Raw genomic sequence first — 12136 nt, forward strand, 5'->3', positions numbered from 1 at the left:
TTTTTCATGGAAGTCGCAGGCTCTTCTTCTGTCTCCTCACTGCGCCTTTTGCCCTTCACAAAGAAACTTTCCCTTTTTAATCATTTCACTAGCTTGTGGGTTTAATTTTGGCGTGTCTCGACATGCGTCAAGAGTGAGTCATAGATGTAGAGAATCCGGTAATTTTTCAAAATAAAACATAGTTCAGATTCAGATAATAAATAAAACATAAATAATATAAGTTATTTATTCTTTCTGTGCAGCCTGGTTCAAAAGACCCACAGACCGGTACCGGTCCGCGGCCCGGGGGGTAGGGGACCGCTGTCTCTTGGCTCCGGGGCCTTTCGGTCCTGCCTCCGCCTCAGTGGGTTTCCTCCAGCTATTCTGGCTTCATCTCACAATCCAAGCACATGAAGCTTAATGGGTGACCCGAAATTGTCTATGGGCACAAATCTGAGTTTGAACCGTTGTTTTTTTCTGTATGTCTGTCCTGCCAGGTTGGCTCCAGCCAGTGTGCAACACATAGGATATGTGATTTAGATAATGAATGAATGAACTGTGTTGATTTTTTTACTCTCTTTTCCCCTCCCTTTCTGGGTTGTGGTGACTGAGACACATTAACAGCCGATTGTCCCTTGACCCGACCTCAAATAACATCGGTATGACATCATCTTGTATTTTTTTTTCTCTGATTTAACAAAGCTGCTCCACATCTGCAGAAATTACACAACCATTTATTCAAGAACTCTACTAAGCACATTGTGGAACCTGCCATAGGCGATGTAGTACTACTACTGTAGAAAAGAGTCGTTCTACTTCTTCTTATTAGTAAACAAACTCTGGTATGCAAAATTTGTGAAATTTCACCTTAAGCAAAAGTAGAAAGTACTTACCTTCAATATTTGTGCAGGTTAAGTGTGTTATGTTGCTTTGCAGAGGAAGAACTAAAACAATGAATGATTCACCATGAAGAGGTGTTTGAGGCACAGCTCAAAAAGTACGGTCAAAATAATCCGTTCCTCACTGAGAGATTTCTCAGGCGAGCAGTTTACATCCAATTCTGCATGATTTGTTTCCTCTTAAAATAAAAGTTAGTGTAGTCGGAAAAAAATTCACCACTTGCACAAAACCTCCTTCAAGTGAAAGCACCACAACTCACTTTTAAAGTCTGTATGAAATGTACTAATACAGTAAATTTCCACTAGGGGGCCCGAATCTGAGGCAAGGCCCCTAATAGCTGATTTAAAATGCTTTTTGTGGTGCTCAAGAGTACCACACTGCTCACACTGCTAACACTGTGCATGGTTGAAATCTACAAAACTCTGAAAATAACCTCAGAATCATGAGTTATTTGTATTTGAGACGAACAGGGAAATAAACAGCATTGAACTACATGAACTACATTTGGAGCGCATCCTGCCTCATAGTTTATACATATATTAAGGCAATAATAGATCATAGTTAAAAATGACTGGAAATAAGTGTGAGTCTTTGTGTTATTATTTGTAGATGAATACTAGTAGTGGCTCCTGGTTGAACTGTGGCCTCCTTTGGATAGGGTGACAAAAGTTTGCTTTATCAGACGTCGTCATCACACTGCAGAGACTCAGAGCTCGTCTTTTGTCTCTCAGCTCTGGATTCCTTCTGTTTCTGTGCATCGCTGTGTACATTTTGTTTATCTGGAGGGAATATTGCCTCTAACACACACACAGACACACAGTCCATTCATGCGCGCTGGCCTCGTGTCACTGTTACCATTTAGCCATCCGCCCTCACTCTTGACCCGTCGACCCCTCTGTGCTCGGTGTCTGGCGGTGTCAGGGTCTGATGTTGGTGACTTCACCCGTCACAATGAGTCCACTGCCACCTCCGGCTCTACTGTCCATTGTGTGCCTAATAGTGAGTGGCCTTGTTCTAGAGGAGGACGTTGCTGGCACGGCACGCTCCCTCTGTAAATGATGAAAGAGAGCTGAAAGCACAGGCCTTGTTTGGCCCGACCGCCCTGGACCCCGAGCTGATCGGAAGGCGCCTTTCTCCCCTGACAGTGACTTCTGTGATCTGTGGAGATAAAATAGTAGAAAGAATGTGTTTGATGTCTAGATTTGAATAAATACCCTGATGTTAATCGTTTTGCAGTGTTAATCACATTTGGTGATAACAAAGCTCCCTGTGTGTGCGTCTGTGTGTGTGTGTGCCAACAGGAACACATCTCTGTATGAGTAAATATGATTGAGAGATTGTATACATGAGAGTAATTGTTAGCTTTTTGAGGATTTATGCCTGTAACGTTGAGCTTTGACATTTGAGGGGGAGAAACGCTGAGACCTCCTCACGCTCCTCTGCAGGCTTTAACATTTTTATTACACTCCCATGTTTGTTTTCTCTTAATGATGTGGGTCTGTTTTGGTTAACAGAAAGGAACATGATTAAGTCTTCACATGTAGGAGCTTAAGAACATGCAATTAAGACCCTCCATTTAGAGCAGAGCCCAGAAATACTTTGATACATCCACATTTAAGAGATGAAACATGACAAGTCCAGGGTGGCCTATCTCTGCTGCTATTCCCCGGTGAAATAATTTGCTGTCTGAGTTGTCTTCACCTGTTGTTTTTGACACATATGAAACATACATGGCGGATACATGGGGGCGGTCTGATCAGTAGAGATAGTGTGCATTTCCTGGAATTCCATGGGGATCCACATCTGGAAGAGATTTTTTTTTACTGGGTTATGAAAGCAGCGGCTGCTGAGCTGAATGCTGAAATGAACAGCAGAAGCTCAGATGTTGTGCTTTATACCCAAACACTTCATGTCAGGCAGCCTGGAGACCAGCTTCAAGGTGGTAAACCTGTGTGCGTCTGGCTATGAGATTACTGAGCCTCTAAACAAGTCTGATAAACTATAGTCAAAAATATTTTTAGTCTTAAAGCACATGTCTTGTCCGTCTCCTGCAATCTGTTGTATTAGATTTTGAAGTTTTCTACATTTGATCTGATGGGCCTGTTTGATCATCCGTCATACCTTTACTTTCTGGGACAGTTCAGGGGCTTTTGTGATGTAAATTCAACATCCTATGGCCCGTGTCCTTTGAAGGATAGAAGAAGTTCAGACAGACCTAGATGGAGAATTTTCTTAGGAATTCACCATGGGTGTCATGGAGACAAAGCTTGCCCCCCTCTCTTGTCAAAAAAAAAAGAAGAATCTTGCTAGCTGCCACACCATATGGAGAATTGTCCCAATTTCTCTTCCTTTATATCAAATGCAGCCTGTTTCAACTCAAACCTTTTGTAGCATATACCACATGCGATTTGGGCTCTTGTGTGGCGACGCAAACTTTGCGACTTTTTTGATATCTCGGTGAGTGCTGTCTGACAAGTTTCTGTCACTCACACTTTTTCCCTTTTCTCTCTCCATCAGCAAGCATATTTTGTACCCCATCGATTGATTAGCATACATCAAGCCCCTGTCGTCACGGCAAAACTTCATTTGAATCCTCAGTTCTTTCCCCGTGTCTTTCAACCAGCAGCTGTCAGCCACATCAACACTAGACGTGCTCTGTGCCAGACAAAGTTAAATTGAAGCACACTCTAACACTATATATAGATAAAATGTCACTTCTTTCAAGAGACAAGGCACCTTCGAAGTCGTCAATACAGAGCGTTTTATCACGGGCAGAATAACTTTGAAACTGGAAAAGAGAGTAAAGATGAAACGATTATTCTCTCTTCCCACTTTGTGCTTGAAAGAGGGAAAAAGCGAGATTATTCTAAAGTGGGTAGAAGCATTTAAGGGGCTTGCTTTTTGATCTGCCTGTCCGTCAACGAAAACGAAGAGCACCTCCTGATGCTTCTGATCGTTAGGTGTCCTCAAAGTGTCTCAAAGTCTCTTTGTTATCGCTGAGTGCGTCGATTAAAGGGAGGAATATCATTTATTCATTTTCCGTTGAGCGAAAGAAAGAAAGGATTCAAGAGCTTAGCATTCATTTTCGTCAAACTCTCGAGGTGGGATGATGAAGTCAGCTTTCTTTTGAGAGACGGGTAGATTTGAGGTAAAAAGATGTGGAGTGAAAGTTTTTGCTCTGCAAATTTTGAAAGGCCTCACTGATGTTGGAGATAAAATAAATGGTGTTCAGACTTTATTAAACTTTTCTTTTAACAGCGCGCCTGCAGGACGGCAGTTCTGAGAGGAACTCTGTCTAACAAGGCATTACTGATGGCTGTTGCTAATACACAAACATATGCGCATCATCACATATGCACACGCAAACTTCTCTCTTTCTATTATATCCATCTCAATAGCGCACACACGAACACACACGCATAGTTTAAGACTGAGGATATACAGATAGCTTCACTTTATATTTATCGGGATGTGTCACATTGATTTTATGGATGTGGGCACACAAAGCATGCCAGAATCAACACACTGTCTATGTGTCTGGTTCCTCTTTTCACCAGAGGACAATGCCACATTCATCTTCGCTCCATTTTCCAAACGCGGTATCTGATTCTTTAACATGCCTCTCTGTCTGGAAGTCCCTTCCATTCCTACTGTTTCAGGCTTTTTTCCTTCTTTTTTTTTTTTTTCAAATATTCAATCCTGTTGCGAGGTGCCTCTTAGAAGTTGAAAAGTTCTTTTCAAGCCCAAAGTTTTTGCCGTCTTCACTTTTCAACTGGCAAGATGAATATCGGTGGGACAAAGCATAGAAAGGAAAAGCTTTTGACAAGACTTCTGAAGGCCCAGGAGTTCGTCCTGTCTCTCCCTTTTGCAGTTTTCCCGTAACTGGCTTTCTCGTGTGGCTGCTAAAAAGACACTGTATCAAATGCAAACTGAGAAGTCACAGTCTTTCAAGATCAGTTGGGCCCTTGTGGAGATGCTGCTCTGCTTAGGTTTTTTTTTTTTCACAACTTTTGAAAAATGAGAAATTGGTGCATTCTCTCTTGTGTTATCAGAGGTGCTGACAGTAAGTTCATGTTCTGTATATGCAGAAAGACGACACCACGAATACATGACCTGGAGCAAAATTGAGTTTTAAGGTGCAACTTGTCAGACTTTGTCTTAAACTGTGTTGTGATTCATATGTCAGGTTTTTTTTTTTTTTTTATTATTATTATTATCAAACACAGTATATTGCTGTCAGGAAATCACAGAAATGGTGCTTCCGTTTAAAACTAGGACTAGGCCGCTCTCATTCATAAAAACCCGTAATGTGTGAAATCCTGATGGCAACTAAACAACATAAATACCAAAACAGTTTATTTTTGTCTCGCATCGCCATGAGTTGCTCTTTGTACATTTTGCTGTCTGGTCAATCTCTGTTGGATATTTGAAGTCTAAACAGTCAGTATTTTGTGTTCACCAAGGTTGGGGGGCCGGTGGTTTAACACTTTCAAGAACCACTTTGTGCAATGGCCTCAAGAAAGCCTGAAATAGCTGAAACTAGACCTCAGTGCAAATAATCACCCTGGGCCTCTGTAAACCATCATGTTTATGCATTGTAAATTGTGAAAAGGAATGCTTTAACATTGTGTGGCATATGTATTTCAAGGCTTTGAACATTGGATGGTATCCGAATTTCACCCACACAACCACAGGCTTTTGCTCTTGCCTTTTGACTGAAATATCATTCAGATTCCAAAGAGACTAAAAAGAAAGCAACCTTTTTTTTAGGCTGCCTAAAGAATGCGTCTGAAACCATTCCCAAGCTGTTTCCATGCATTTAGCTATCGCTGCTGCAGGGTCAAAATCCTTCCGCTATTCTAAGTTCCACTTTGGTGACCATGCGTTTTTGAAATTACACAACAGGCTTTGAAAGGTTTGCCTGAGTCTTGGCTTCAAAAATGTTTTAAACCCATAGAAGACATATTATAATCCCTCAGTCCTCCAATAGAGCTGGACATACAAGGTAACGACACAGCTCTTAAACACTCAGTAGGATATATTTAGACACTGCGTCAATTTCTCTTCAGCCTTTGAAGGAGTTCCTAAGAAGGTTTTTGGCAGGGCTGCAGTCGCCACACCAGTTATCTCTTTCCGACACTGTAATTCACTTCATTGGAAACACACCCCTGTCCTTTGATCTGTTTCAAAAACCTTGTCTCACAACCTGTTTACCCACTGAGCCCTCAGAAAAACCAGGAACCGAATAGGTGATGTCAAGACACAGACAGGCCCAGTTACACCCATTCCCAGCATCCTCAACAGGTTATATTACTTCTAGTTTGTCGCACACACGCACGTTAAAGATTTGTTGTTTCACCTTTATAATTTCCTTCCCCAGCCACAGTGCACTCAACAGTTCAGCCAAGCTGAAGTTCTACACAGTGATGCCTTCATAATGAAAGAGGGCTGGTCAGTGATGCTGGATGTGCTACTAATAGATGCATGTCACAGCCCTGTATTGATACAAGAAAGTCAAGCCCCTCCAAGATCTTTGACCCTTTACTACATTACTACCAATATTTGTCATCATTATATTATATTCAAGTCAGGCAGATTTCTACCTGATCATGTATTCTGTCCATGTTCTCAGCATCAGCTTACACATATTCCGATCACCAACCAAGTGTTGATTGTGTTTGTTTCATGGATTCACTGCCGAGCAAACTGTCGACACTCAAAAATGAAGGTCCTGTTACCTCAGAGTAACACAGAATTTTACTCAAATGACACATGAGACTGAGAATCAGCTATGAACTCAGCTGGTGAACTGTGTAGGACCGGCTCTGTATGAATGGGCTTCCATTATGGCAAGCTCCAGACACAACTGTCAACAAGGCAGGTGTGAGAACATTTTCTAAGTATGCAGTCATGCTTCAGCGGCAGCCTTGATCTCGACGCGCATGACACATACCACCCTGTATGTGCTATATGAACCTGTATGCTTTTACACACACCCAGATAAAATCCACTCTCCTTTGTGAAGCAGAGGTGATTTATATCAGGCAGAAAAGCAAGTAGAGTGACATTTTGACAATATGGAGGAAGCATGTCTTTTAAATGTCTGAACAAGAATGTGAAGAGATTTTTGAACTTTCATCTCATCTGTGTAGCTGCTGAACTCTTGCAATAGCTTCTGCATTCCTGTTCATTTGACAAAATGCAGCGATCACAGATGATCTCACGCCCCCAGTGAGTCACAAAACCTGCGACAAATGACCATCAGTGTGGGAACGTCAGCCACTTTGAGTCAATGATACGCCTTGCTAAAAGTTAGGATGCGGCATTTATTTTTATTTACTTGGAAATTATTTAGCTTTTGTGTTTCTCTGGGGTGTCAGCAGATGTTTTGGAGGGAAAAGTCCTTTTAAAGTGCATTTAAAACATGAGAGCTTTGGTGTTTGCAGCAAATGTATCTCCATCGTGATTTCCGGTCTGTTTATGTTAAGCATGTTGTATTTACACATGCAGTTAAATAATTAGCTTTTCCTCACACCTCCCATTAACAGTGACGATTATTGAAGCTATGGATAGGACTTGCTATTGCTACAAAGCTAACGTGAGCATTTGCAGCTGTTTACTGAGCAGTCTAAAAGAAACATTTCATTTACTCACTAAAATCTCTCTACAGATCTGGAAAGCAGAATGAATGCTAACTGACCCGATCGCTTCTTTCACTGCAGGAATACAGGAATGTCACGATCAGACCAACCAAACTCCCAACACTGCACAATGTATTTAGGAAGAGAAATAAAACAAGGACTGTTCAAAACTAATCTAATGTTAATATTAAAACTGGGAACTATTTTGATAACTTATTTCATTCTTCAAGCAGAATAACCATTATTGGGAGCTCTGTGAGAATTTCATACATTTTTGTCACATCAGAGAGTCAATGAAACTTCCTCTGCTGTTGGAACCTTGGACAGATGAACTAACCATTTGAAGATGTCAGAGCAATGAGGGATATTTTAATGGCCTTGTTTCAATATATTTCTTAATTTTACAGAATAAACAATAATCTTTTAATCATGTCAATTTTCTGCTATCAGTTGATGATCAAAATAGATATCAGTTGGTATTAAATTCCTTTTGTTATGACATTTCCTAGCTAATCAGGTGTAGTTTTTGTGTTATGGTGTTTGCAGTTATAAATATTGATTAAATTAATGGATAAAAGAATGTAATTAAAGTTAAAATAACTCCATTTACTCTTTCAAGTATAAGATAAAGAGAAAACTTGGAGAGGGAAATTGTGCAGGGACTCTGATTAAATGTGTGCAATACAAACCCACACACTCACGCCATTAGTCCTCAGAGCTCCAGCTGCCCCAGGCTCAAAAGTCACGTTGTCCCAGTGTGATTGAAGGTCCAGCTGGTAGACCAGCTCTTTTGATCCCTTTCTCTTTTATGAAAAAGACAAACAGCTCCTCGCCATCACCCACAGTGGAGTGATTGATACACACGCATTGTGATCATGGTTCGGCAAACACATGCATGCACACATTTACATGAGGATGACAGTCTGCACGCACGCACACACACACACACACTGGATTTTCTCTCTTTTAGAATGCAGTTCAACCTAAGCTAATTAGAAGCATCATGTTATTTGATGCTGAGATTTGGAAGCTGTAAACCAAAGAATCACACGGTCTATTTGTCATAACCAAGACACCAAGAAACATTAACTTAAAGTTTAGTTTTCCCTTCAGGATCAGTGACTGCTGCTGTCCCTCAAACATTTTTCCCGTTTAATAAAATGAATGTGGCACAGTTTAAGATCATCTCTGAGCCATTCCACACTCCTCTATCTAGCTTTTGGAAAGTTGTGTACATCCCTCATGTCAACTTTTCTAGTCCAAAAACACACAACTACAATTTCTTTCATTTAGCTGAAAGAGCCGTGGCATGATTATAGAAATCCTCTGTCACTTTTAGTATGCAGCACATCTGCCAGTCCAAGTTTTGTCATGGCTATTGTGTTTAGCTAGTGACAAGTAGCTTTTGCTTTGTATTTTGTATTTCTATTTTTGTCTTTCTATTTTCTATGTTATTGATGTGTTTTCCCCTGAAAAAGTAAGCTTTGTTTTGCTATTCCATGGTAAAAGAACATATGAAATCTCTTTCAAGCACAATTACTTTTCTTTATTCTTCCTAGAACAGTATTTCTTACAATTATTTATTATTAAGTTATTTTTTTTGGGCTTTGCTTTTATGATTAGAATAACAGCGAGTGACAGTAAAGTCATAGTGCACATAACAAAGAGGCCTGAATAGTCTGCCCTTTGAGTCCTGGAAATGTGTTTTCTTGAAACAAGTCAATAATTGATCAGAGTTTAAAGTTAAAAACCTGTATCGTGATTTGACTCATCAGGTCTTTCTCCACACAATTTTTGAATACATTTTCTCAAACAAGCAGAACTCATTCCGTATCTCATTTTAAACAACACCCAGATACATTAAAATACATTTTAAAATAATACTTCATATGCAAAAATAGTCATTCCTAATTGCTCTAATTACACAATTACACAGTCAGGTACTTATTGAGCTCTACAACTGAAAGGCATTAGAAAGTATACATGATACAAAAGTCAGTTTTATCTTACAGTTTAGTTAGAGTTTTGACATCAAAGCAACTTGGTAAGGTTTATGAAAAGACTATGGACCTTAGACCGTGGATAAACACTTGAAAACATTAATCATGCATAGACGTTTTTCTGTCAGACTTTCACCCATATAACTCATTGAAATGGTCCAGAAAAAAAGCAGGGGTGTGAATAGCCACAATGGCTATCCATCCCGGGTGCAAATAGCATTGTTGGCTACAGCTTTTTAAAAAGCCCTGTTGAATATTAAGTGTGTAGCAGCTGGTTCCTGAGTGTTTGAGTCATATTAGTTCTGCTGCTTCCTAAAGGGCACTATCACTGTAATAAGAATACATTTTTTAAGCTGACACTTAATTCATGATTTTACGCTGAAAGTGTAAGATACTGCTCACAGTAGCTTAACAAAGAAGTCAATAAAAGAATAATGCATCAAATATCGTATCGGTTAATGAAGTCATGTGAGCAACAGTACACATCATTTATTCCATAGTCAATAAATGTACCGTGCTCTTTTTCTTTTCTTCTCTTTAAAATAACGGCTACTTAACTTGTTAAGACACTGCTAGTGTTAGTTAAACATTTGCATGTATCTGGGGCATGATATTAATATAAACATGGTGTTAGTTTAACATAAACCAACAAATGATTTTCTTACTGTGACAGAATAACTCCTGTGAAGGCACAACCACGTGTGTGATTTTCTAGCTAATCCAACATGAATGTTTTAAGTAGGGTTTGCCATTGACCGTCTTTTTTTTATGTTGTTCACTACGCCTCTGTCCCCTTTTGACAAACCGAGGGAACAATAGAGGGACAACAAAGAGGCAATAATAGAGAGGAGGGGAGGAAGGGAATGTGCAGACAGATCTTCACTTCCTGGGTTTTTGTTTCCCCAGAGGCCGTTTTCAGGGCCTCCTTACACAGGACCCATCCATACATGAAATTTGCATGAAACTGACTTTGATAGGATCTCCCTGCAGCTAAACTGCTGGGAAATAGCATGTACTCATATTCACAACTGGGCACTGCATCGCTCATGAGAAAGAGCCGTGAGAAATGAGTGTCATCTTTCTCATATTTGCACCACAGGGCATCATCACCACATGTTTTTAGACAGCTAGTTGGTAATGATAAGTGTGACAGCAATGAAAACACACGTATACCTAATGCGCTGTAAATGGTTATTTCGCAGCACGAGAAGCAGGGTGTGAGGATGGACAGGATGAAGGACACATACAGACAGAAACAGACTACAAATAAAGATGGAATAAGATAAAGAGTTTGAAACCCACAAAGGCATACAGACAAAGAAACAAAGGAAAATCGAGAGAGGAGAAGGACATATGGAGTAGAAAGGACGGCGATAGAAACAAAAAGCTTAAATGAATAAATCCAGATACTATGAGTTCTAGAGGTTACCCCCCCCCCCCCCACACACACACACACACACACACACACACACACACACCCTCTTCCCCTTACGGTAATCTCTCCAGTAGCAGTGAGCTGTTAGGCTCCTCCATAAATCACTGTTTGTATGAAATACCAGCGGGAGCCAAAGGTCAAAAGAGAAAATTAGCAGCTGTCTTTCCCTTTCCTTTCATGTTAGCCGCAGGGCTAATCGCCAAGTGCGCCATCAGCCTCATTTCCACTTTAAAACAAACTCCCCGACAAGCTGGGGAGGAGCTGTTTGCCCACTCTTACATTTTATGGCACCAGATTTTATTCTGAGGTGGGGGGGGGGTATACTACCCCTGCTCTTTGTCAACCTTGTCTTTCTGCACTCCTCCCTCCGATCATCTTCAGGTGTGGGAGGGCAAACGGTGGAGCATGCTCCTCTCACACTGCTTTGCTGACACATTTCAGCTGCACTTGTGGAGCAGGCATAGTTGGCAGCCTTTCCCTCCGATCCACTCTAAGGTGGTGCTACTCGATGATACGAGGCCTGCTGCACTGTATTGACCTTTTCACTCCCACAGCTTTGTTAGGCCCTTGCCCTACTGTTAGAACTTCCCAGAAGCTGAAATTGTTGCATGTTTCAAGTAGACATGGCATCCTTGACTGATTTCTTTTCGAATTGGAACAGAAAAAAAAATAGTTCGATAAGATGAAGTGGACAAAATAATGAAAACACCTTAAAGTTTGAACTTACACAGACAGAATGACACAGGAAGTGTCAGGAGGTCTGCACAGAACCCTGTAGTTCTAGTTTGTCTGTATGTTATGTCAACTGTGTCAGTTGCAGGACAACTGAATTTACCAAGATTGATAAAGTATCTATCTATAAATGTTGTGTTGTGTGTGAAGTTGTGCTATTGCTATAAGTAAAAACTAACCAGTTTTTAGAGCTCACAAACTGTAAAGCGTGAGGAAGAGTCAAAGTCATTAATCACTAGTAATTGTCTCTCCAAACACAGTGAATCTGTGTTCCTGCTGCGGGGCCCAACTCACAGGCCCAGCCATGCTAACCGTTACAGGAATGACTGGGAAATGGGTAGTGCTGTATGATGAAGTAACGCCAAGTGTTTGTGTTTACTTGCACAACTTCCCTTCCTTTAGCCCCTGACCATGATGATCAACTTTTGCTACTATATGTCAGGGTAAGT

Source organism: Echeneis naucrates, chromosome 1 (genome assembly GCF_900963305.1).
Source record: "Echeneis naucrates chromosome 1, fEcheNa1.1, whole genome shotgun sequence".
NCBI classification, from domain to species: Eukaryota; Metazoa; Chordata; class Actinopteri; order Carangiformes; family Echeneidae; genus Echeneis; species Echeneis naucrates.